The sequence below is a fragment of the Haematobia irritans genome, chromosome 5 (assembly GCF_050003625.1).
Source record: "Haematobia irritans isolate KBUSLIRL chromosome 5, ASM5000362v1, whole genome shotgun sequence".
Classification (NCBI taxonomy): Eukaryota; Metazoa; Arthropoda; class Insecta; order Diptera; family Muscidae; genus Haematobia; species Haematobia irritans.
This window is the reverse complement of record NC_134401.1, coordinates 139,545,867-139,572,855: the sequence shown is the minus strand read 5'-3', so window position 1 is coordinate 139,572,855 and position 26,989 is coordinate 139,545,867. Positions and strand designations below refer to the sequence as shown.

The window sequence follows — 26,989 nt, the reverse complement described above, 5'->3', positions numbered from 1 at the left end:
GTTAGTCCATACGTGGTATATATTAGACAAAAAAGTTATGTATAGGTAAGTCTACAAATAATTACGAATCGATATGGACTTTTTGCACGATACGTAGAGAGCCAGAATTGAAATATGCACCGAAAAAAAAGTTTACTATTTTTTACGAAAAATGAACTAACCCATAGTAAGAATGACCATGATTTGGCGCCAAAGATTTTTTTCATCTAGATAAGTTCATGATTTTCTTATAAATTAGTTTATGTATTACATCGTATTTTAGTTCATTATTACTATGCTGTGGGAAGAATATAGTTAAACTCATTCAAAATATTCCTGCTATCCGGAAAAATTAACAATTTTTTGGGAAACATGTATTAAGAAATTGGTTTGAAATAAACTGTTTGTCGGTATAATTTTCAAAAAAGTAGAGAAATTGAGGAATCAAAAGTACAAAAAGCCTGTATACAACTAAGAAATTTTTCGTACAAAACAAGTCAATTTTCTATAACCACCAGTATTTTATTTCAAAGAATTATTATTATATTACACAAAACTATGGCTTATGATATACAATAAAGGAAATATTTTTATTAGTACGTTGGACGCATTTACTTGTCGGTAGTTAGTAATTGCTTCTTCAAAAGAGTAATATTCTATGTTATTAGGACTAAACTAATTAATTTAAATGTCCATGTTTTCTATCCATATGAAAGATATATGTGGCATAAGTTGCTATATTCAATTGAATTGTCCAATTTCATCGATTTTTGCTAACTTTTGTTGGGCGGATTTGGCTTAGAGGCATCTGAAGTTATACAAAATATAAGAAAAATATTATTAATTAATTAATTCTATCGTTCATATTGATCTTTAACTTACGGTTTTCAAGAGTATTTCCTAGAGCCAATAAGGATATCAGCTTAATTAGTATTAAACAGTAAGAATATTCAAAAAATTACCATTACGAGACCTGTCTACCTGCAAGTGAAAAAAATAATTTTTAATAAATTGAAATTTTGGTTTTACCGTTTACACAAAAACTTACCACATTGAAAAATCCATCCAGTAGGTACATTATTGGAATCATATCCATGGACAAATGGGACGTTATTGAAATTATTCTCAGAATATAATTGAAATAAAAAATATTATAAAATTAGACATAATTTCCACTTGTCAGTATAGCATTTAGTATTTAAGGTGGATATTAAGTTCGAGTTTAGCGGCTAAAATTGCAATTTCCATGATAAGTTTTCTTTAATAATCCATTATAAAAAATAATCTTTATAAAAAACTTGATTTGGGCTATTCTCCATCAAGTTATATTTAAATTTGTATCGAAGACGTATAATTTTATACTTTGCTTAGTGATTTATTTTTAATTTTAGCGGCTAAACTCGAACTTAGTACTCACCTGTAGGAATTGCTGTAACATAAAAAATATAGATTCAAAAAAATGGTTGCTTCTCAACCTGTGATCCAGATGTATAATAAATATAAATCATCCTATTACCACTCATGTTGTATATTTTTTATGTAAATCAATTTAAAATCCGCACTAATTTTAAACTAACATATTAACAGAAATATACAGCAAAGACCATAGAAAAAGAAGACATGAATTGGGCATGTTGTTATTCTTTTTTCTCAAGAACCAGAGATTAGCCCCATACATGTTCGAAGAGAAGTTGCAACTTTTTTTCGGTTTCTCTTTTCATTTTGCATTCGTAACAAAACCTAATTCTCTTATTTTAGCAATTTTTTAACTTTTAAAAGAACAAAAACACAACCTTTTTCTATGGTCTTTGATATACAGTTCCTTAATCTGTTATTTGTTTTTTATCAATAAAAAGCGTTTTTGATTCCTCTAACATCACATCATTCACTTCTCAGTTTCTAAAATGTTTCGAAATAAATGTATTTTCATTAATAAACACCAATACCGCACGTACAATTTTGCAAAATTAAATCCACGTGTGCACTTCATAAATGCATCAACATAACTGAATGCAACAATAAAACTGAAAGACACAAATAGTCATAAGGGATACATACCTGCCGTAAAGAAAAACAACTCCACACACACACACGTTCCCTTTCTGATCTTGCTATTGCAAAAAAACAACTCTCACCACAAAAGATACCAACAACACACAAGGAACATTCCATTGTCTCTAGAATCAAAACAACCAACAACAGCATAAATGACGCAATAACAAACACAAACAATCATAAGAGATATACACAAAATGTCTCTAAAAACTCCCTCGCATGATGCACTCACATTTTCCAGTAGCACGTTTATTGATTAGTAGGAATTCTATCTATAAGTTAAGGTAAAATATATACCAAATCTATGAGGAATCTATAAAAATTATATACACCTGTCAAGGATTATATTAACTAATTTTTATTCTATTTTAACTAAAATTTTCAATGTGAGTAAAAACACTCCAACATATAATAAAAAGGGAAATAATCTGTAGGTAGTCATCGTACGAATCGGTAATGTCGTTAAGTTAATTTTTACTACAAAAATTTTTTTCCATACAAAATTTTGTCTTAGTAAATTGTCCACATTTCGTAGTAAGATTTTTATATTGCCCATGTATTTTTATAATAGAATCAACGATGCATTAACTACTGTGTTGGAAATTTATTTAAGGAAAAATCCTTCCCATTTCGTAGTTAGTGAACTAAAAAACATTTACTGAATTTTTATAAGTTTTGCTTTAGCTAAGTTAATTTTCGTTGTGGTTACGAAAAATGAACTATATTAGAGTAAATTTGTTGAACTATGTGGAAGTCAAAATGGTCCTTAAATTTACAAGGCACTTTTTTTTCTGTGTGGGGGTCGCTTATGTGAGGGCTATATACAATTATGAACTTGATATGGATCAATTTTTGTGTGATTGGGGATCGATTTATCTGAGGGCTATATATAACTATAGATCGATATGGACCTAACATAGTTAGACATGGTTGTTAACGGCCATATACTAGCACAATGTACCAAATTTCAACTGACTCGGATGAAATTTGCTCCTCCAAGAGGCTCTAAAACCAAATCTCTGGATCGGTTTATATGGGGGCTATATATGATTAGGGACCACTTTTGGCATGGTTGTTAAATATAATATACTAACATCACGTACCAAATTTCAACCGAATCGGATGAATTTTGCTCTTCCAAGGGGCTCCGGAGGTTAAATCTGGGGATCGGTTTATATGGGGCCTATATATAATTATGGACCGATTTCGACCAATTTTTGCATGGGTGTTCGAGGCCATATTTTAACACCACGGACCAAATTTGAACTGAATCAGATGCATTTTGGTCTTCCAAGAGGCTCCGGAGGTCAAATCTGGTGATCGGTTTATATGGCGGCTATATATAATTGTGGACCGATGTTGACCAATTTTTGCATGGTCATTAGAGACCATATACTTACACCATTTACCAAATTTCAGCCGGATCGGATGAAATTTGCTTCTCTTAGAGGCTCCACAAGCCAAATCCGGGGGATCGGTTTATATGGGGGCTATATATAATTATTGACCGATGTGGACCAATTTTTGCCTGGATATTAGAGACCATATACTAACATCATGTACCAAATTTCAGCCGGAACGGATGAAATTTGCTTCTCTTAGAGGCTCCGCATCCAAATCTGAGGATCGGTTTATATGGGGGCTATATATAATTATGGACCGATGTGGACCAATTTTTGCATGGTTGGTAGAGACCATATACTAACACCATATACCAAATTTCAGGCAGATCGGATGAAATTTGCTTGTCTTAGAGGATTCGCAAGCCAAATTTGGGGGTCCGTTTATATGGGGGCTATACGTAAAAGTAGACCGCATTTTGCAATACCATCCGAACTACATCAATAACAACTACTTGTGCCAAGTTTCAAGTCGATAGCTTATTTCGTTCGGAAGTTAGCGTGATTTCAACAGACGGACGGACGGACGGACATGCTCAGATCGACTCAGAATTTCACCACGACCCAGAATATATATACTTTATGAAGTCTTAGAGCAATATTTCGATGTGTTACAAACGGAATGACAAAGTTAATATACCCCGCCATCCTATGGTGGAGGGTATAAAAATTAATTGAAATTTGCTAATGAAATTTGAAAATTTTTAATCAAGTATTTTTTTGATGCCCAATTAAAACTTTGATTATACTATCATTTTAAATTAAAACATTTATTGGATGAATTAATTTTGTGACGGAATCAGATTTTTTTTTTGTGTGAACGCATTTGGAACAAAAAAGTTAAATTACCCATTAAAATATTGCCAGAAAAAAAAAAAAAAAAAAACAAAAAGAATTATAAAAAATTAAAAGAACTTCCTGTGCAGTTAAAATAAAGCACATTTTCCTTAATGCAAAGAAAAAATCATTTTTGCTCTGAGGAAATAATCTACAAAATTAATTGAGACATCGAAACATTATATTGAAGATAAAAAAGCTTCAAATATAGGCTAATCGCTATTTTTAGGATTTTGAATCTTTGGTTTAAAGTTTAATTTTTTATGAAATTAAGAAGTCCTTATTTTGAAGTTAATTTTAAAATCGGAATTAAAATCCGTTAAATGATATATTTATCCTAATTTTTATTTTATAGAACCTTTATTTTACATGGCTCGAAATCAATACCACAACCCTTATGCGAAAGTGAAAATTTTTGGATTCTAGTAAACTTTTTTTAGTTTATAGCGCACCACATTATTTTCAAACCATCCTTTGTGGTAACTTACAATCATATAGAAATAAAAATTCAAACGGATTTAAAAATCCAAAGCTAATATAAATCTTATACCTCTATATAATAAATTTGTCCAAATCGCTTGCCTGAAGGATAAAGCGAACCTTACTTTCATAGGATTTAAAGAGAAAATCTCATTGAAAATAAATCTCTAAATTAATACTCCTTGCATTAAGAGGTGACTTTAAAATTCCACCAAAAATGTTCATGGAAATTGTGCCACAGTAAAAATGCAAAAAAAAATTAAATGAAACGAAGCTAAAGTAACGAGTGCAAGTACAAAATGTTCAGATGTCATTGTAGGAGGAGGTCCTTGCAATTGTGCAAGCAAGCAATGCTTTCAATGCTCACTTGCCGATCACCCATAGCAAAGGCCCACATACACCCATGGTACTTTGGTGCAAACCATGGTGAATATTATGCATTGCCCCCACCACTCTTCGGCCACGATTCTTTTTTTTTCTACCTACCACCCACACAATAGCTCAAACAGACAAACCACAATCTATTGCAATAAGGATTCTGGCCCATTTTAACCCTCTCTGGGGGGAGAGTGGGGGCTCCCTTGCCCACTCCAATAGGCAAGCAACACCATGTGTATATATGTAGAATGTATGTTTGAGTGTATCTGTGTATATGCTTGAACTCTGGGTAAAAGTTGATAGAAGGAATGAAGAAACCACCAAACAGTACAAAAGCACCAGAAGCAGCAGCAGCAACAACTGAAGGATAACTATAATAAATGAGTGGGAGTGATGGGTGAAAATTGTGAGAGTGCCTTTGAATGTGAATGCGAATATCCGTAATGGGTGTGTGTGTGTGTGTGAGTGTGTATGAAAACGGAAGCAAGCATCCTTTTGGATATGCCCACGTTTATAAGTATTTGCAAACACTGAGTCACACACACACCTACACTAATATAAACATTCACATACATACAGAGCGAATATATTGTATGAATTTCTACATGGAAAAAAATAAAACAATTCGGTCGAGGGTTCTTTATAGGATAACAAAGTCTTTGGAATGGTCAGAAACTTTCTGTTCGATTAGTTGCCTTTGAAAAACAATTACTAAGCAGGATAGATGTCATGAAGTGCCAGGAAATTTTTTTGTAAAACTACTGCTAAACTTATCCTATGTTCTTTGCAAAAAAAATTTAGTTAATTTTTAAAAATTTTTAAGTCCAATGAAATTTCCTTTTTTTTCAAGTATGTCTCAAAAATTTTGTGAACTAAATGTGGGTATGGGAGCCACCGTGGTGCAATGGTTAGCATGCCCGCCTTGCATACACAAGGTCCTGCTTCGACCGAACATCAAAAAGTTTTTCAGAGGTTGATTATCCCACCTCAGTAATAGTGGTGACATTTCTGAGGGTTTCAAAGCTTCTCTAAGTGGTTTGCAAAAAAATTTTTACTTAATTTTTAAAAATTTTTAAGTGTAATGAAATTTCCTTTTTTTTCAAGTATGTCTCAAAAATTTTGTGAACTAAATGTGGGTATGGGAGCCACCGTGGTGCAATGGTTAGCATCCCCGCCTTGCATACACAAGGTCGTGGGTTCGATTCCTGCTTCGACCCGACACCAAAAAGTTTTTCAGATTTGAGATTTTATCCCACCACAGTAATGCTGGTGACATTTCTGAGGGTTTCAAAGCTTCTCTAAGTGGTTTCACTGCAATGTGGAACGCCGTTCGGACTCGGTTATAAAAAGGAGGTCCCTTGTCATTGAGCTTAACATGGAATCGGGCAGCACTCAGTGATAAGAGAGAAGTTCACCAATGTGGTATCACAATGGACTGAATAGTCTAAGTGAGCCTGATACATCGGGCTGCCACCTAACCTAAATGTGGGTATACATTTGAATGACTAGAACTAATTTTTAACAACACATTGTGGAAATCTCACAAAAATGGACTAAAATTTAGTTCAATTTTCACACGTCATGGTTCGTTCTTCCCATAAAGCAGGTACATTTTTTTCTGTGTAAGAATCAAACAGTCGACATTTCGACTTTGTCAAAATTTGGCAACTTTACGGGAGCTACTATGGTATAATGGTTAGCATGTCCGCCTTGCATACAAGGGGTCGTGCGTTCAATCCCAAGTTATCCCCTCTGCACTGAAAAAAAGCATACTCGGTTCCAAAGATTTTGTCTTTACTTTAAAAAATTTGGTATTGATTCCGAGCCAAAGAAGCGGGGAATACAAGTAAGGATACTTTTAAGACACAATTCTTTTTTAAATTTATGTTTGTGTACTTGCTTCTAGGAAGCAAATTTTGATTTTTCGCTTTCTCAGCTTTTTTTCTTCATATGCTATCAAAGCCCTTTAAAAACGAGTTAACGGCAACTTTAGGACTCGACTTCCAGTAGAAATTATGCTATGTTTGAAGTAAAAAACTTCTTTAAAATAAAGTTTTGAAAAACATGTCCTATATTTGAACGATTTTTTGCTTTGTAGTCAAGATGCAAAAAGACAACAAATTTAAAGACAATTTCATTAAATTTAAAGAATTTTTCTGAATTATTAAAGTCAAGTTGACCTTAGCTATAAATTTTTTCTTTCATGTTAAGATACCCATTTTTAAGTCAAATCACTTAATTATAAGGACAATACGACTTCATTGAAAAGTTTATCGACTTTTGGACAAGGAAAATAACTTTATCTTAAAGAAATGCGTCTTCTATGCTAAGCAAAATTTGTATTCGTATTTTAAAGACATGAAATCTTTGACCTCACGACAATATTTTTTTCAGTGTGATAACATTTCTAAGTATTTCAAAGATTCTCTAAACGGTTTTACGGTAATGTGAAACGCCTTTCGGAATCGGCTATTAAGATGAGATCCCCTTTGTTATTAAGCTAATTATACATTCAAAAAAAATTGCTTGGGACCATAGATTTTTATCTTCCCTTAACGATGTTGGTAATGATTCCGAGTCAAAGATGTGGCTTCTTTGAAATAAAGACATATTTAGGGAGCTGTCTGACCTTAAATTTAGGATAAAAAATTATAAAAAATTTAATTAAAAGAATTTCCAGTGTAGTTATAATATAGAACATCTCTGGGAGGACATTTTTGAAAGTGCTTTTAAAGTTGTACTTTTAGAACAACTTTCCAATTTTTTTTGCTAAGATATTCCAAAAGTATAGAGTCAATTTTGTATCCAAAATTTTAGGATGCAACATCTTTCATATTAGCCATTTTTTTTCAGTGGAATTTCAGCAGATTTACCCAGCAAAAAAATTTGGAAGTACTTCTAAAGGCACAACTTTAAAAGCACTTCCAAAAATGTCCTTCCACAGATGTTCTTTATTTTAACTACTCAGGAAGTTCTTTTAATTCAATTTTTATAACTCCCTTTTTTCATACTTTTAAAGAGCAATTTTAACATTTTTTGTTTCAAATATGTTAAAAACAGGGTAAGGATTAATAAATTTTAAATTTTGTCGAAAAAATTTTTAAATTTATTCTAGTAAAATTGTGAAATTTTGAAAACATTTGAGGTCAATGGTTTCAGACTAGCGTTAGATTGCTTTAAAAATCATTAAAAATTATAAAAATTAATTATTTGTCAAAATACCACAAAATTTGTCAATTCACATCCAAAACACGGATCACATGTACAGAAGTAATGCATATTCAGGGCAACGGCTGTTAAAATGGTGGACATCCGTCCTACACACAAAAAAAAATTTCTGATTCAATCACGAAATTAACTGATCCAATTAAATTTTAATTGTAATGTCTTCAATCAAAGAAATGATAGTATCAATTAAAAAATTAATTGAAGGTCAATTAAAAAGTTAATTGATCCAATTAAAAAATTAATTGATACTATTATTTTTGTGATTGATTTTTCTTTCAATTAAAAAAAATTGTTGAATCAATTAAATTTTTAATTGAATATTTTTTAAAACTCAATTAAAATTTTAATTGGAAAAATTTTCGTGAAATTTTTTTGTGTGTATGACAAGCCCATGTTAAATTCATCGCTTCTGCGTCAATTTTACACCACTTCCGACGCTTTTTTTGCTGGGTAGTCCAGTCTCATTTTTCAATGAGTATTGCAGAAATGATAGTATCAATTAAAAAATTAATTGAAGGTCAATTAAAAAGTTAATTGATCCAATTAAAAAATTAATTGATACTATTATTTTTGTGATTGATTTTTGTTTCAATTAAAAAAAAATTGTTGAATCAATTAAATTTTTAATTGAATATTTTTTAAAACTCAATTAAAATTTTAATTGGAAAAATTTTCGTGAAATTTTTTTGTGTGTATGACAAGCCCATGTTAAATTCATCGCTTCTGCGTCAATTTTACACCACTTCCGACGCTTTTTTTGCTGGGTAGTCCAGTCTCATTTTTCAATGAGTATTGCATCCGTTATCACGATATTTTCAGCTTCCGAGAGAGTTTTCTACCACTGCACACAAAAAATATTTTTTCCGATTCAATCACAAAATTAACAGGTTGGCTGATAAGTCCCCGATCTAACAAAGAAAAACACATTTTTTTTTTGTCAAAATTCGTTTTTATTATTCAACATAGTTCCCTTCAAGAGCGATACAACGATTACAACGACCTTCCACCATGGTGCAATGGTTAGCATACCCGCCTTGCATACACAAGGTTGTGGGTTCGATTCTCGCTTCGACCGAAAACCAAAAATATTTTCAGCGGTGGATTATCCCACCTCAGTAATGCTGGTGACATTTCTGAGGGTTTCAAAGCTTCTCTAAGTGGTTTCACTGCAATGTGGAACGCCGTTCGGGCTCGGCTATAAAAAGGAGGTCCCCTGTCATTGAGCTTAACATGGAATCGGCCAGCACTCAGTGATAAGAGAGAAGTTCACCAATGTGGTATCACAATGGACTGAATAGTCTAAGTGAGCCTGATACATCGGGTTGCCACCTAACCTAGCCTAACTACCTTCCAATTTTTTGATACCATTTTGCTAGTACTTCTTCGGTTTTGCCTCAAAATAGGCCTCAGTTTCGGCGGTCACCTCTTCATTGCAGCCAAATTTTTTCCCTGCGAGCGTCCTTTTGAGGTCTGAGAACAAGAAAAACAGTGACCATATAATAGTCACTGTTGATGGTTTTTCCCTTCTCAAGATAATCGATAAAAATTATTCCATGCGCATCCCAAAAAACAGAGGCCATTACTTTGTCAGCGGACTTTTGAGTCTTTCCACGCTTCGGAGACGGTTCACCGGTCGCTGTCCACTCAGCCGACTGTCGATTGGACTCAGGAGTATAGTGATGGAGCCATGTTTCATCCATTGTCACATATCGACGGAAAAACTCGGGTGTATTACAAGTTAACAGCTGCAAACACCGCTCAGAATCATCAACACGTTGTTGTTTTTGATCAAATGTGAGCTCGCGCTGCACCCATTTTGCACAGAGCTTCCGCATATCCAAATATTGATGAATGATATGACCAACACGTTCCTTTGATATCTTTAAGGCTTCTGCTATCTCGATCAACTTCATTTTACGGTCATTCAAAATCATTTAGTGGATTTTTTTTGATGTTTTCGTCGGTAACCACCTCTTTCGGGCGTCCACTACGTTCACCGTCCTCCGTGCTCATTTCACCACGCTTGAATTTTGCATACCAATCAATTACATTTCTGAGGGTTTCAAAGCTTCTCTAAGTGGTTTCACTGCAATGTGGAACGCCGTTCGGGCTCGGCTATAAAAAGGAGGTCCCCTGTCATTGAGCTTAACATGGAATCGGGCAGCACTCAGTGATAAGAGAGAAGTTCACCAATGTGGTATCACAATGGACTGAATAGTCTAAGTGAGCCTGGTACATCGGGTTGCCACCTAACCTAGCCTAACTACCTTCCAATTTTTTGATACCATTTTGCTAGTACTTCTTCGGTTTTGCCTCAAAATAGGCCTCAGTTTCGGCGGTCACCTCTTCATTGCAGCCAAATTTTTTCCCTGCGAGCATCCTTTTGAGGTCTGAGAACAAGAAAAACAGTGACCATATAATAGTCACTGTTGATGGTTTTTCCCTTCTCAAGATAATCGATAAAAATTATTCCATGCGCATCCCAAAAAACAGAGGCCATTACTTTGTCAGCGGACTTTTGAGTCTTTCCACGCTTCGGAGACGGTTCACCGGTCGCTGTCCACTCAGCCGACTGTCGATTGGACTCAGGAGTATAGTGATGGAGCCATGTTTCATCCATTGTCACATATCGACGGAAAAACTCGGGTGTATTACAAGTTAACAGCTGCAAACACCGCTCAGAATCATCAACACGTTGTTGTTTTTGATCAAATGTGAGCTCGCGCTGCACCCATTTTGCACAGAGCTTCCGCATATCCAAATATTGATGAATGATATGACCAACACGTTCCTTTGATATCTTTAAGGCTTCTGCTATCTCGATCAACTTCATTTTACGGTCATTCAAAATCATTTAGTGGATTTTTTTTGATGTTTTCGTCGGTAACCACCTCTTTCGGGCGTCCACTACGTTCACCGTCCTCCGTGCTCATTTCACCACGCTTGAATTTTGCATACCAATCAATTATTGTTGATTTCCCTAGGGCAAAGTCCGGAAACTCATTATCAAGCCAAGTTTTTGTTACCACCGTATTTTTCCCTTCAGAAAACAGAATTTTATCAAAACACGAAATTCCTTTTTTTCCATTTTTTTTTCATAATAACAAAAGTTGCTTCACAAAGGACGCTCTATCTCACAAACTAATTGACTTATAGACGTCAAATTTTGACACGAATCATTTGAAGATTGGTACTATATAAAAATAATATGCATTTAATACTAGCGACGCCATCTATGTGTCAGACCGGGGAATTATCAGCCAACCTGTTACTCCTATGAGAGCAATATTTTATTTTTGGATGGGGAACATATAACATGTTTGCCTCCATTTTATATTTTGTTTTGGATTTTGGAATTACTGATTTCGGCAACCATATTTATGTTTGTCGAAAAAATATCATTTTTGCTGCAAAAATTTTCCATGTTCTCCGTACAAAAATAGCATTTTGCTTCTGAAACATGTTTGAGGTGATAATATGCGCCTTCTTTACGAGTACTTATACCAATCCACTTTCCTCACATTTATTATTCATCCAATATTTTTTTCAGTGCATAATCATCAACCCATTACAAAATACTTGTGCAAATATTATAGTCTCTACAAATGAAATGTATATCTCGCTCTTTATCAATGGTTGTGGTTATCACCATTCCCTATATCAATAGGTGTGAAAAATTATAGATCTTTTCTCTCAGTGTATTTCGTATTGTTGTATAGGATATCCTTACGAATTTTATGTGAAGAATTGTAAAATGTTTTTGGTTTTTGGTCAATGGGCACAATCATAACACGAATGGCGAAATTCCATGGTGATGGAAGGAATGGGAGGAAAGGACAGGACACGAGATTGGAGGTAAAAGATATGTATACATGTGTGTGTGTGTGAGTATTTGGCTTTTGGGTGGAATTGCCAATGGGTGATATAGGGCATTTCGGTGTATCATCTTAAGTATGTACCCCCAACTATGCCTTTGTGGAATCGTATTATGTTGGAAGGTGTGGGGCAGACTATAGATGTTTGTATGGAGAGCGAAGCTACGAACATCTTCTCCCCTCTTCTCTATACATATGCTGTGGGAACATATACGTGATATAATCACAAGAGCACAATTTACAGAGTACAGTAACAACAGAGAAGAGCATCGCCATCACCATCAGGAACAGGAGTACTAACAAAACGGCAATGACAACGGCATAGCGCCAACCAAACGCATAAATGTTGCACGGACAAAAAAAAAATAGAATACAATCATCAACAACAACAACTACTACAACACATGAAAAATGAAAAGAACAAGGGAAACATCTTCACCCGGCACCGGTGTACCCACCCACTCCATCGCCAAGATAAGGAGAACTGTTGGCATCTTTGACTCTAGCTTGTTGTGTATATCCTTTTGTGTGGGTGTGTGTGTGTGCATATGCTATATCCTTATGGGGGTACCTATATCTCTCTGTATATTTTCCATATATCTGTCACACTTGCTGCTGATTCTTTGTCTATTTGTGGGAAAAAAAGGAGATAGCAGTGGTAGGGCAATGAATTTCCCAACAGTTGTTGTATGTCATGCAAATGTAGCCAGTTTCAATTTAAGCAAAAATCATGTACAGAAACTAAAGCAAAGCAAAAAAGATAAAAAAACCCCAAAAAAATATCAACCCATACATCTACAAAAGGAATGAGATGATTACAGAAGACCTTCTCTTGCTTCCAAGAAACGACACAATTTGAGAGAATAAAAAAAACGCACACAAAATAACACCCAACAGTTTTTACAAGAATTGATATTCGTTTTCGATTTTACAATTTTGTTAAATGTCATTTTAAGACATGGCAAAATAGGCATCCTTCGAAATGTCCCAAAAAAACTCCGAACCCACATGCTTGTTTGGGACGGAAGGATGGATGTAGAGAAAGAATTGAAGAAAAAAACGGAAATTACCTACAAAGTTACATGGATATATGACCAAGATGAAGATGAGATGAAAATTGAGAGACCGAAATATTTAAGGGAAATATCTGACGGACTATTGATCTATTGAAATGTGTTTTTTTTTATTGTATTAAACATAATTGTATTAAAAAATAAAGTAAATGGGTAATTGCCAAAGTTTCCTAAACTAATTGCTAAGGCATTAAACACAACAAATCTTGGGTATAACGAGAAAAGACTGGGATTTTAATATCGTCTGCCTTCTCGAAAAAAAAGTTGCCACTCTGCTTGAGGTATCTCCATGCATCACAGCATGATGCATTCTGAACGCATCAATCGCTTCTTCAGGTCTCGGAAATCATTTTATTGTTTATGTACGGGAATAAAAATAAGTCATTCGGTGCCAAATCAGGGTGGATGACCCAGTAACTAGATGTTTTTAATGCTCAAAAATTTAGCTTTTTGAGCCGATTGTCGGGGCGAAGAGTGACCCTTCTTCCGCGGTTGGTTTTCCTATAAAAATTAACTGTTCTGTGTGGCTCTAGTGGTACGATTGTGTTATATTTAGTTTTTCCGAAAAACAACAGCCGATCATTTGCTTGGAAGTGCTTCGTACGCGAGCAACTTTTGTTGCATTTGGTTTATCTTGAAACACCTACACACACAAAAAAAATCTGATTCAATCACGAAATTATTTGATCCAATTATTTTTTTAATTGAAATGTCTTCAATCACAGAAATGATAGTATCAATTAAGAAATTAATTGATCCAAATAAAAATTAATTGTATCAATTATTTTTTAATTGGATCAATTAATTTCTTAATTGAAAGTCAATTAAGAAATTAATTGATCCAATTAAAAAATAATTGATACTATTAATTTTTGTGATTGATTTTTGTTTCAATTGAAAAATTTATTGAATCAATTAAATTTTTAATTGAATATTTTTTAAGACTCAAGACTTAATTGGAAAAAAAATTTGTGAATTTTTTTCTGTGTGTACAGTGGAATTATTTTTACATTAGATCTCATACGCGTAAATCCACCTGTAACGATTTCATAGACGTATTTGGAAGCACCGCGATTGAATTTTTGAAGCATTTCTTTCGACCAATCGACACGATTCTTTTTATACCCACCACCATAGAGTGGTGACGGGGGTATAATAAGTTTGTCATTCCGTTTGTAACACATCGAAATATCGATAAAGTATATATATTCTTGATCAGGGAGAAATTCTAAGACGATATAACTATGTCCGTCTGTCTGTCTGTTGTAATCACGCTACAGTCTTCAATAATGAAGCAATCGTGCTGAAATTTTGCACAAACTCGTCTTTTGTCTGCAGGCAGGTCAAGTTCGAAGATGGTCCAGGTTTTGATATAGTCCCCATATAAACCGACCTCCCGATTTGGGGTCTTGGGCTTACAGAAATCGAAGTTTTTATCCAATTTGCCTGAAATTTGAAATCTAGAGGTATTTTATGACCATAAAGAGGTGTGCCAAAAATAGTGAGTATCGGTCCATGTTTTGGTATAGCCCCCATATAGACCGATCTCCTGATTTTACTTCTTGGGCTTACAGAAACCGCAGTTTTTATTCAATTTACCTGAAATCTAGAGGTATTGTAGGACCACAAATACATGTGCCAAAAATTGTGAGTATCGGTCCATGTTTTGGTATGGTCCCCATATAAAACGACCTCCCGATTTGGGGTCTTGGGCTTATAGAAACCGTAGTTTTTATCCAATTTGTCTGAAATTGGAAATCTAGAGGTATTTTAGGACCATAAAGAGGTGTACCGAAAATGGTGAGTATCGGTCCATATTTTGGTATAGCCCCCATATAGACCGATTTCTCGATTTTACTTCTTGGGCTTCTAGAATCCCAAGTTTTTATCCTATTTGCCTGAAATTAGAAATCTAGAGGTATTTTCGGGTCATAAAGAGGTGTGCCGAAAACGGTGAGTATCGGTCCATATTTTAGTATAGCCCCCTATAAGAACGATCTCCCGATTTAACTCCTTGGGTTTCTAGAAACCGTAGTTTTTATCTGATTTGCCTGAAATTGTAAATATTCTGGTATTTTAGGCTCACAAAAACGTGTATCGGATTAAGTTTTTATCGGTCCATTTGGTAATGCCTCCATATAGACCGACTTCACTTCTTGAGGGTGTAGAAGGCGCACTGATCATGAAAATTGTTTGAAACTCAATGTAAAATTTCCAGATTTTACTTCTACAGTTTTATAATTTTATAATTTTTTTATAATTTTCTTGCACACTTACAAGAGATGTTAATGATTCCTCTAAAACTCAAACAAAAATGGTTCTTATAAATCCAGAATCTGATTGGAGCTTCATCGCCAAAAATTGAATTAAGTTAAGCGATGTTGTTGAGCTAATCCACGTCGAAAGTTGTTAAAAATAAATCTCACAAAAATGTTCACGATTTAATTCCATTGTGTGAGCGAGAATAGCGCTCCTATGTCACAACTTTCCGAGTACTTTTAACCTCAAAAATGTCATGTTTCAGTTGGAAGCTTGCAATACGAGGGTTGCCTAATCCCGAAATATAAAAGGCAACCCTCGTACTTGGTTTCTTCCCTTAATTTTTTTATACCCTAAACCACAAAGTGGTTAGGGTATAATAACTTTGATTTGGAAAAAATGTGCCTACCAGAAATATAGATTTTAGACCCAAAAAAATATATACCAATCGACTCAGAATCACCTCCTGAGTCCATCTAGCGCTTGGTGTCCGTCCGTACGTCCATGTATTTGTTGTTTACAGGATTCCGGTCGCAATTATTAACCGATTTTGATGAAATTTGGTATATGGCGTTTTTTTTTTGGTACAAGAACGAATGTTATTGAATTTGGAAAAAAAATCGTATAAAATATAGATATGGGGTTAGATTGCGTTCATTTTACTAACCCATCCGCGCCAAATTTGCCACGAAGTAATCTAATTGACTACCGTTAAAGTGCGCCAAATTTCATCGAAATCGGTTCTGATTTAGATATAGCTCCCATATATATGTATCACCCGATTTTCACAAATTTGGCCATAAGTTCCTTATTTTTCAAACGATTTTTCCCAAATCTAATTTTCTGTAGTTCTTACTATATAAGCAAAAAATCATCGAGATCGGTTAAGATTTAGCTGTAGCTCCCATATATGTATCGCCCGATTTTCACAAATTTCTATTTATTTATCGACCGATCTTACTCAAATTTGGCTTACTCTAATATTCTATAGTACTGACTACACTGAAAAAACAGTGAACCCACCAGGAAAGATAACTTTCGATTAATTTTAGAAAATTTGGAACTTTTTTAGAAAATTTTAACTAAACGGTGTTACAAGCGCTGGCATCACTCCGATATGGCAAAAATAAGTAAATATTTTTCGACAAATTCAAGAAAATTTATTAGACATAACTAATTTTTTTCAGTAGTTAAAGAAAATTTTGTAGTTTTAAGAGAAATCTTGGAGTTCAAAATTGCAAGAATGTCTTTAGTGACATACGAAGTTCATGATGGACACATTTTTGGTAAAATTTACAAATTTAAAGAAATAATGAACTATTTTGTAAGAAATACGAAATTAGGAAATCTTTATGCTTTATTTGTGTATAACTTTTTCCCGTTTTTTAGTTCATTTAACTAACATACGCAAAAAATTATTTGACTAAAATAAACTTTTTCCAAACATAATGATACTATGAACTAATATAAAGTTAATATGGCTTTAGTGAAATAGAGAGTTCACTTTTTTTTGAGTGTATATGTACAAAATATCATCCAAATCGGTTCAGATTAAGATATAGCTCCCGTATATATGTAGCGTCATATTTTTGACACAAAATAATCTCATGTAATATTCAAACCTTCAAAATATAATCCAAATCACTTCAGATTTAGATATGGCTCTCATATACATATATGTATCGCCCGTTTTTCAAAAATTTACCCCTTTAGCTTTATTTCTGACCATAATACACTTATTTAGTAAACGAACTTACTCAAATTTAGCACAAAGTAACCTTCTGTGGTATCAACCAAACCTGTAAAATATCATCCAAATCGGTTCAGATTTAGATATAACTCCCATTTATATGCATCGATCGATTTTCCCAAATTTCGCCATAATAACAGGTTGGCTGATAAGTCCCCGTTCTAACAAAGAAAAACACATTTTTTTGTCAAAATTCGTTTTTATTATTCAACATAGTTCCCTTCAAGAGCGATTATAACGACCTTCCAACGACCGGGTTTGCCTCAAAATAGGGCTCAGTTTTGGCGATCACCTCTTCAATGCAGCCACATTTTTTCCCTGCGAGCATCCTTTTGAGGTCTGAGAACAAGAAAAAGTCGCTGGGGCCCGATCTGGGAAGTGGGGAAGCAATTCGAAGCCCAATTAATGAATTTTTTGCCATCGTTCTCAATGACTTGTGGCACGGTGCGTTGTCTTGGTGGAACAACACTTTTCTTCTTCATATGGGGCCGATTTGCCGCGATTTCGACTTTCAAACACTCCAATAACACCATATAATAGTCACTGTTGATGGTTTTTCTCTTCTCAAGATAATCGATAAAAATTATTCCATGCGCATCCCTAAAAACAGAGACCACTACTTCGCCAGCGGACTTTTGAGTCTTTCCACGCTTCGGAGACGGTTCACCGGTCGCTGTCCACTCAGCCGACTGTCGATTGGACTCAGGAGTGTAGTGATTGAGCCATGTTTCATCCATTGTCACATATCGACGGAAAAACTCGGGTATATTACGAGTTAACAGCTGCAAACACCGCTCAGAATCATCAACACGTTGTTGTTTTTGGTCAAATGTAAGCTCGCGCGGCACCCATTTTGCACAGAGCTTCCGCATATCCAAATATTGATGAATGATATGACCAACACGTTCCTTTGATATCTTTAAGGCCTCTGCTATCTCGATCAACTTCATTTTACGGTCATTAAAAATCATTTTGTGGATTTTTTTGATGTTTTCGTCGGTAACCACCTCTTTCGGGCGTCCACTGCGTTCACCGTCCTCCGTGCTCATTTCACCACGCTTAAATTTTGCATACCAATCAATTATTGTTGATTTCCCTGGGGCAGAGTCCGGAAACTCATTATCAAGCAAAGTTTTTGCTTCCACCGTATTTTTTCCCTTCAGAAAACAGTATTTTTATCAAATTACGAAATTCCTTTTTTTCCATTTTTTTTTACAATAACAAAAGTTGCTTCACAAAAGACGCTCTATCTCACAAAGTAGTTGACTTACAGACGTCAAATTTTGACAAGAATCATTTGAATGTTGGTTCTATATAAAAATAATATGCATTTAATACTAGCGACGCCTTCTAAAGGGTGATTTGTTAAGAGCTTGATAACTTTTTTTTTAAAAAAACGCATAAAATTTGCAAAATCTCATTGGTTCTTTATTTGAAACGTTAGATTGGTCCATGACATTTACTTTTTGAAGATAATTTCATTTAAATGTTGACCGCGGCTGCGTCTTAGGTGGTCCATTCGGAAAGTCCAATTTTGGGCAACTTTTTCGAGCATTTCGGCCGGAATAGCCCGAATTTCTTCGGAAATGTTGTCTTCCAAAGCTGGAATAGTTGCTGGCTTATTTCTGTAGACTTTAGATATGACGTAGCCCCACAAAAAATAGTCTAAAGGCGTCAAATCGCATGATCTTGGTGGCCAACTTACCGGTCCATTTCTTGAGATGAATTGTTCTCCGAAGTTTTCCCTCAAAATGGCCATAGAATCGCGAGCTGTGTGGCATGTAGCGCCATCTTGTTGAAACCACATGTCAACCAAGTTCAGTTCTTCCATTTTTGGCAACAAAAAGTTTGTTAGCATCGAACGATAGCGATCGCCATTCACCGTAACGTTGCGTCCAACAGCATCTTTGAAAAAATACGGTCCAATGATTCCACCAGCGTACAAACCACACCAAACAGTGCATTTTTCGGGATGCATGGGCAGTTCTTGAACGGCTTCTGGTTGCTCTTCACTCCAAATGCGGCAATTTTGCTTATTTACGTAGCCATTCAACCAGAAATGAGCCTCATCGCTGAACAAAATTTGTCGATAAAAAAGCGGATATTCTGCCAACTTTTCTAGGGCCCATTCACTGAAAATTCGACGTTGTGGCAGATCGTTCGGCTATTCATGATGAAATGTCAAAGCATACTGAGCATCTTTCTCTTTGACACCATGTCTGAAATCCCACGTGATCTGTCAAATACTAATGCATGAAAATCCTAACCTCAAAAGAATCACCCTTTACATATATGTATCGCCCGTTTTTCAAAAATTTACCCCTTTAGCTTTATTTCTGACCATAATACCCTTATTTAGTAAACGAACTTACTCAAATTTAGCACAAAGTAACCTTCTGTGGTATCAACCAAACCTGTAAAATATCATCCAAATCGGTTCAGATTTAGATAAAACTCCCATTTATATGCATCGATCGATTTTCCCAAATTTCGCCATAATAACAGGTTGGCTGATAAGTCCCCGTTCTAACAAAGAAAAACACATTTTTTTGTCAAAATTCGTTTTTATTATTCAACATAGTTCCCTTCAAGAGCGATTATAACGACCTTCCAATTTTTTGATACCATTTTGGTAGTACTCCTTCGGGTTTGCCTCAAAATAGGGCTCAGTTTCGGCGATCACCTCTTCAATGCAGCCAAATTTTTTCCCTGCGAGCATCCTTTTGAGGTCTGAGAACAAGAAAAAGTCGCTGGGGCCAGATCTGGAGAATACGGTGGGTGGGGAAGCACTTCGAAGCCCAATTCATGAATTTTTTGCCATCGCTCTCAATGACTTGTGGCACGGTGCGTTGTCTTGGTGGAACAACACTTTTTTCTTCTTCATATGGGGCCGTTTTGCTGCGATTTCGACCTTCAAACGCTCCAATAACGCCATATAATAGTCACTGTTGATGATTTTTCCCTTCTCAAGATAATCGATTAAAATTATTCCATGCGCATCCCAAAAAACAGAGGCCATTACTTTGCCAGTGGACTTTTGAGTCTTTCCACGCTTCGGAGACGGTTCACCGGTCGCTGTCCACTCAGCCGACTGTCGATTGGACTCAGGAGTGTAGTGATGGAGCCATGTTTCATCCATTGTCACAAAAAACAGAGGCCATTACTTTGCCAGCGGACTTTAGGGTCTTTCCACGCTTCGGAGACGGTTCACCGGTCGCTGTCCACTCAGCCGACTGTCGATTGGACTCAGGAGTGTAGTGATGGAGCCATGTTTCATCCATTGTCACATATGGACGGAAAAACTCGGGTGTATTACGAGTTAACAGCTGCAACCACCGCTCAGAATCATCAACACGTTGTTGTTTTTGGTCAAATTTGAGCTCGCGCGACACCCATTTTGCACAGAGCTTCCGCATATCCAAATATTGTTGAATGATATGACCAACACGTTCCCTTGATATCTTTAAGGCCTCTGCTATCTCGATCAACTTCATTTTACGGTCATTCAAAATCATTTTGTGGATTTTCTTGATGTTTTCGTCGGTAACCAACTCTTTCGGGCGTCCACTGCGTTCACCGTCCTCCGTGATCATTTCACCACGCTTGAATTTTGCATACCAATCAATTATTGTTGATTTCCCTGGGGCAGAGTCCGGAAACTCATTATCAAGCCAAGTTTTTGCTTCCACCGTATTTTTTCCCTTCAGAAAACAGTATTTCTATCAAAACACGAAATTCCTTTTTTTCCATTTTTTTTTTCGCAATAACAAAAGTTGCTTCACAAAAGACGCTCTATCTCACAAACTAATTGACTTACAGACGTCAAATTTTGACACGAATAATTTGAAGGTTGGTTCTATATAAAAATAATATGCATTTAATACTAGCGACGCCATCTATGTGTCAGACCGAGGACTTATCAGCCAACCTGTTATATGGTGTTGTAGTCTGGTGGCCGGCACTTCACCAGCCGACAAGTTTAGACAAAGTTCAGCGTATGGCGTGCTTGTGTATCTCAGGCGCATTCAGTAAGACAGGAACAGATTCCCTTAATGTCATGCTGCATCTATTGCCTTTAGACAAACAGTCAACTGGAACAACAGCTGTGCGGTTGCGCGAGCTATCGCTGTGGTTGGAAAAAAGTTACGATCACAGTTCGGTCCTCAAAATAATGCCAGATGTGCCTAACGTAGTGGATTATACACTTTTCGACAAAAAGTTTGAAACTCTAATTCCCAACAGCGAGGCGTGGTATACCCAGACCTCGGGGAATAATAGATATATAGATTTCTATACTGATGGCTCTAAATTGAATGGACAAGTGGGGTTCGGAGTATATTCTAAAGATCTGGAAATTCGAATAGCGAAAAGATTACCTAATCACTGTAGTGTTTTTCAGGCTGAAATATTAGCAATAAGAGAGGTGGCGAATTGGCTGAGAAGTAATGTTCCAACAAATATTGGCATTAATATATACTCAGACAGTCAACCTGCAATAAAATCCTTGGACTCTGTGTTCCTTAACTCGAAAACGGCCATAGACTGCCGCAAATCTCTCAACGAGATGGCTGAGCAGTACAATATTCACCTAATATGGGTGCCTGGCCATAGGAACATACCGGGGAACTGCGAAGCAGATGTGTTAGCAAGGCTAGGAACTACCTTACATATTCCAGGGGAACTAGAATCTGTTGGTATGCCTCAGGCTACCTGCAAGCTCTTACTGCGTGAGAAGGCTGTTATGATGGCCAATATTCGATGGGAAAATTGCAAGGGTTGTAACGACACCAAGCAAATATGGCCCCATTTAAACTTAAACCGCACACTAGATATGCTAGTGTTCTCAAGGCGTCAGATAGCACTCCTGATATCTGCTATAACGGGTCGCTGCCTGATAGGCGAATTTGCAAAAACTATAGGTGCGAAATATAATGACTAGTGTATAAGCTGTCATGATGTGGAGGAAAAGGAATCAATTAAACACCTCTTGTGTGAGTGTCCTGCTTTTTGTGTAATGCGTAAGCGAATTTTAGGAGCATATAGCTTTAGATTACTGGCTGACCTGGAAAACGTTAACTTAAGCAGTTTGTTAATGTTTTTGGAGCAATCTGGTTGGTTCCACAAAAGTAAATAATAGAGAAGGTTCAGTGGTTAAGACTAGAAGTGCCCATATGTAATAGGTACTTTTAGTTAAATGTGGTATCACAATGGACTGATTAGTCTAAGTGAGCCTGAAATTTAATCGGGCTGCCACTTTAACCTAACCTAACCTGTGTGAGTGTCCTGCATTTTGTGTAAGGCGTAAGCGAATTTTAGGGGCATATAGCTTTAGATTACTGGCGGACTTGAAAAAGGTTAACTTAAGCAGTCTGTTAATGTTTTTGGAAAAATCTGGTTGGTTCAACAAAGGAAAATAATCGAGAAGGTTCAGCGGTTAAAATTAGAATTGCCCATATGTAATAGGTACTTTTAGTTGAGTTAAATGTGGTATCACAATGGACTGAATAGTCTAAGTGAGCCTGAAACTTAACCGGGCTGCCACTTTAACCTAACCGATACTATGGAGTGAGACGGAACTAATGCGCTTTGCAGACAAGTCGAATCGATACGACTTGTCGGCGTGACTAAATAATCGGCAAATGTGTTATCGATCCCATAAACATGCAGCAGTATCGATTATGCCTTCGGACTTAACTTATAATGTGTCCAATATGTGGGAAATGTTCGGAATAACTGGTAGTCTGTAAAGCGCATAATGTGGAAACGGTACTGAGGAGGAGCGAGACTCCAGGAGCGAAAAGGGTCGGGTTTTTTCAGGCGGTGTTATCGATATATATCAATCGAGTCTGGCATACAACGGGAGACGTTCTTGTCAGATGGGTAAAGGCATTTTACGCACCTTCTCCAAAAAAAAATTGTAAATTGTATACAATATTTAATTACTCAATTTATAAATTGTAGCATTAATTTTAACACAAAAAGTCTTCAATATAGAAGAATTTACATAAATCTTTCATATAAACGAAAAGTCCAAGCGACTAAATCAACGAGCCAATGTATTTATTCATTCATTCATTGTTAGGTTTCCCCTTCCGGCACAATCATTAACCTCATAATCAACAACCACCACCATCACCACCTAAACAATTGTGGTTGAAGATAGTCTTGGCTTGGAAAAACATGTCTGTCCCACGAATAACTCTCTTATTATATATGAGTCTCGGTTTTCTGCTTTCAGTTTTTTTTTTTGATCAAAATTTTTTTTCTTAAATATCGTTCACAGCTAAAAACAAGTTTTTAGTTGGCTTTCGTGCTCTTTTTTTTATTGTCTTTATGACCAATTTAAAACTGGGTGTTACGATCATTTTCGTTCATCGTTTCCATTATATATGGAAATATGGAAAGGGGGAGGGGGATATTTTTGTTTTCAAAATTCATAAATTCGAATCGGTTAATCACACCTTATCTGGCAGTGTGGTAATTGTTTTTTGTAATGTTTTTTTTTTGTCCGTATTAATGATGTTTGCGAGTACTTAAATTAGTTGGAAAATCTTGGAAATATGAATTACAGGTGCTCTATATGACATGGACAGTTGATATTCAAGCAGAAAGGCATGCATGTATGCCTGCATTTTGAAAATGACACGCATATAACAATGCCACCAAAGAGATTATTTCTTTGGCATTGGACAGCTGTGGCAATTTTCCCTTTATGGGTTTGGATTTTTATGAGCTATAACCAATCCTTCGCCTGTTAACAAGGGATAGATTATTTTTGAGGGTTACTTCAGAAATCTTAAGGGTTAAGTGACATAGGTGCATGTGTGTGTGTGTATGTATGTGATCAATTTTATTTAGAAAGTTATTATGTTGTTGGTTAATGTGACATTAAGATCTAGGGATACACGTGGAATAATTAAGACAGTTAATTTAACTTTTAAATATTGGCTAGTCGAAAAAGTCTATATCTAATCAAATTTCAAATAATTTTATTTATATTTAAAATTTATATTTATAATAATAAAGATATAATTTGATATACGAACGCCATTTGTTTTGTTTACAGCAACTTGGAAAAAATTGTCTTGCCCAAAAAATAGAATTAAATCGTGAATATGTGCGATTAACAGGTTGGCTGATAAGTCCCCGGTCTAACAAAGAAAAACACATATTTTTTTATCAAAATTCGTTTTTATTATTCAACATAGTTCCCTTCAAGAGCGATACAACGATTAAAGGGTGATACGGTCAAAATTTGGTCAATATAAACTTGACGTATTTCTTTCAATTTTGCATTTAAAAAAGCTCCTCATTTTGAAGAGGTGTGTGTGTAGAATGTTGCTCCTATTTTGATTTTGGAATTCACTCTTCAGTTGTCAAAATGCCGTCCAAGCAAGAAGAGCAGCGTATCAAAATTTTGCTCGCGCATCGCGAAAATCCGAGCTACTCGCACTGGCTGGCAAAATCGCTAAAAGTTGCCAAATCAACCGTTACAAATGTAATTAAAGTGTTTGGGGAACGTTTGTCGACAGCCAGGAAGTCTGGATCGGGGGGAAATCGAAAACCGGAAGCCGCTGAGACGACAAAGAGAGTTGCCGGTAGTTTCAAGCGAAACCCTAACCTCTCTCTCCGTGCATCGAGCCAAAAAACGAGCCGGACTATCGACTTAAAAGAAGGTTGTTACTCCAAATCGCGATGATAAACAAAATACGACGGCCAAAGCGCAATCCCGGAGGCTGTACACGACGATGCTAACGAAGTTTGACTGCGTGGTAATGGGCGACGAAACATACGTCAAAGCCGACTACAAGCAGCTTCCGGGACAGGAGTTTTATACGCAAAAGGAAGGGGAAAGGTAGCAGATATTTTCAAGCACATAAAACTGTCAAAGTTCGCAAAGAAATATCTGGTTTGGCAAGCCATCTGTACCTGTGGCTTGAAAAGCAGCATTTTCATAGCTTCCGGGACTGTCAACCAAGAAATTTACGTGAAAGAGTGTTTGAATAAACGTCTGCTGCCTTTCCTGAAGAAACACGGTTGTTCCGTACTGTTTTGGCCGGATTTGGCATCTTGCCATTACGGTAAAGAGGCCATGGAATGGTACGCCGCCAACAATGTGCAGGTGGTTCCCAAGGACAATAACCCTCCCAACACGCCAGAGCTCCGCCCAATTGAGAAATACTGGGCTATTGTCAAGCGGAACCTAAAGAAGACCAAAAAAACTGCTAAGGACGAGCAGCAGTTCAAGGCAAACTGGCTTTCTGCGGCGAAGAAGGTGGACAAGGTGGCTGTACAAAATCTGATGGCAGGTGTCAAGCGTGAGGCCCGGCAATTCGGATTTGGAAAAGCGAAAGCCTAACTGAATATTTTTCCTGAATTTTATACTAATTGAACTTGAAAAAGAAATATAATTTGATTTTTTAAATAAACGATTTCATCGATTTACACGCGTTTTCCCTTGACCAATCACCCTTTAAATAAGGGACTTAAGGCCAAATTTGGGACAATCGGGCGGTACATATATATGGGAGCTATATCTAAAACTGAACTTATTTCGATGAAATTTTGAACACTAAAAGGGTGATAAAATAGATTACTTTGTGGCAAATTTGACGCTGATCGGTTGGTAAATGAGCGAAATCGGGCGAAACATATATATGGGAGCTATATCTAAATTTGATCCGATTTTTTCGAAATTCAATAGCATTCGTCCTTCTGCCAAAAAACACCATATACAAAATTTCATCAAAATCGGTTAATAATTGCGACCGGAATCCTGCGAACAACAAATACACACAGAAAAAAAGTTCACGAAACTTTTTCCAATTAAAATCTCAATTGAGTTTTAAAAAATATTCAATTAAAAGTTTAATTGAATCAACAAATTTTTTAATTGAAATAAAAATCAATCACACAAATTAATAGTATCAATTAATTTTTTAATTGGATCTAAAATAATTTTTTAATTGACTGTCAATTAATTTATTAATTGATACTATCATTTCTGTGATTGAAGACATTTCAATTAAAAAATTAATTGGGTCAATTAATTTCGTGATTGAATCAGAAAAATATTTTTTTGTGTACATGGACAGACGGACGGACACCAAGGGCTAGATCGACTCAGGATGTGATTCTGAGTCCATCGGTATATATTTTATGGGGTCTAAAATCAATATTTCTGGTAGGCACATTTTTTGCCAGATCAATGTTATTATACCCTGACCACTAACTATGTGGTTTAGGGTATAAAAATATTGTTTTTCCGTAAGTGTAAATATTTATGACGATAAATTAACAAAAAAATGGTTAAATTTATTTTAGAATAAATTAATTTAATTATTTTCTATTTAATCTGATTTAACATATTTTCGTTTCATTTGTTTTATTATTTAGATAGATGAATAAATTACATGTATTTAGATTTACTTATATTGGTATACAATATATTTAGTTTTATTTATTTTGATTTAATTTAAATTGGTTTCACTTAATTTATTTAAATTATGGAAAGAAATCAAGTAACAAAGACAATTATTCTAAGAATATTTATTTTAGTATAATTTAATTCGGTTTACATTTATTTAGTTTATTTTAATTTAATGTAGTTAAAATATAAATGAAACAGCTAACTAGCCGAGCCAAGAATTCTAAGTTAAAAAAAAAACATAAAAC

The 26,989-nt window shown here is 35.5% G+C and overlaps 1 protein-coding gene and 1 long non-coding RNA gene across 4 annotated transcripts in view; one reads left to right on the top strand and one right to left on the bottom strand.

Moving 5' to 3' along the window:
• tou (bromodomain adjacent to zinc finger domain 2B toutatis) overlaps nucleotides 1-26,989 on the top strand; it is a 255,805-nt gene that overhangs the window by 133,376 nt on the left and 95,440 nt on the right. The window lies entirely within an intron of this gene.
• On the bottom strand, nucleotides 481-1,383 carry LOC142241352 (uncharacterized). Its single transcript, XR_012723591.1, has 3 exons — nucleotides 1,028-1,383; nucleotides 862-960; nucleotides 481-787 (listed from the first exon to the last, which is right to left on the bottom strand). It is a non-coding gene; the product is annotated as an uncharacterized LOC142241352 (long non-coding RNA).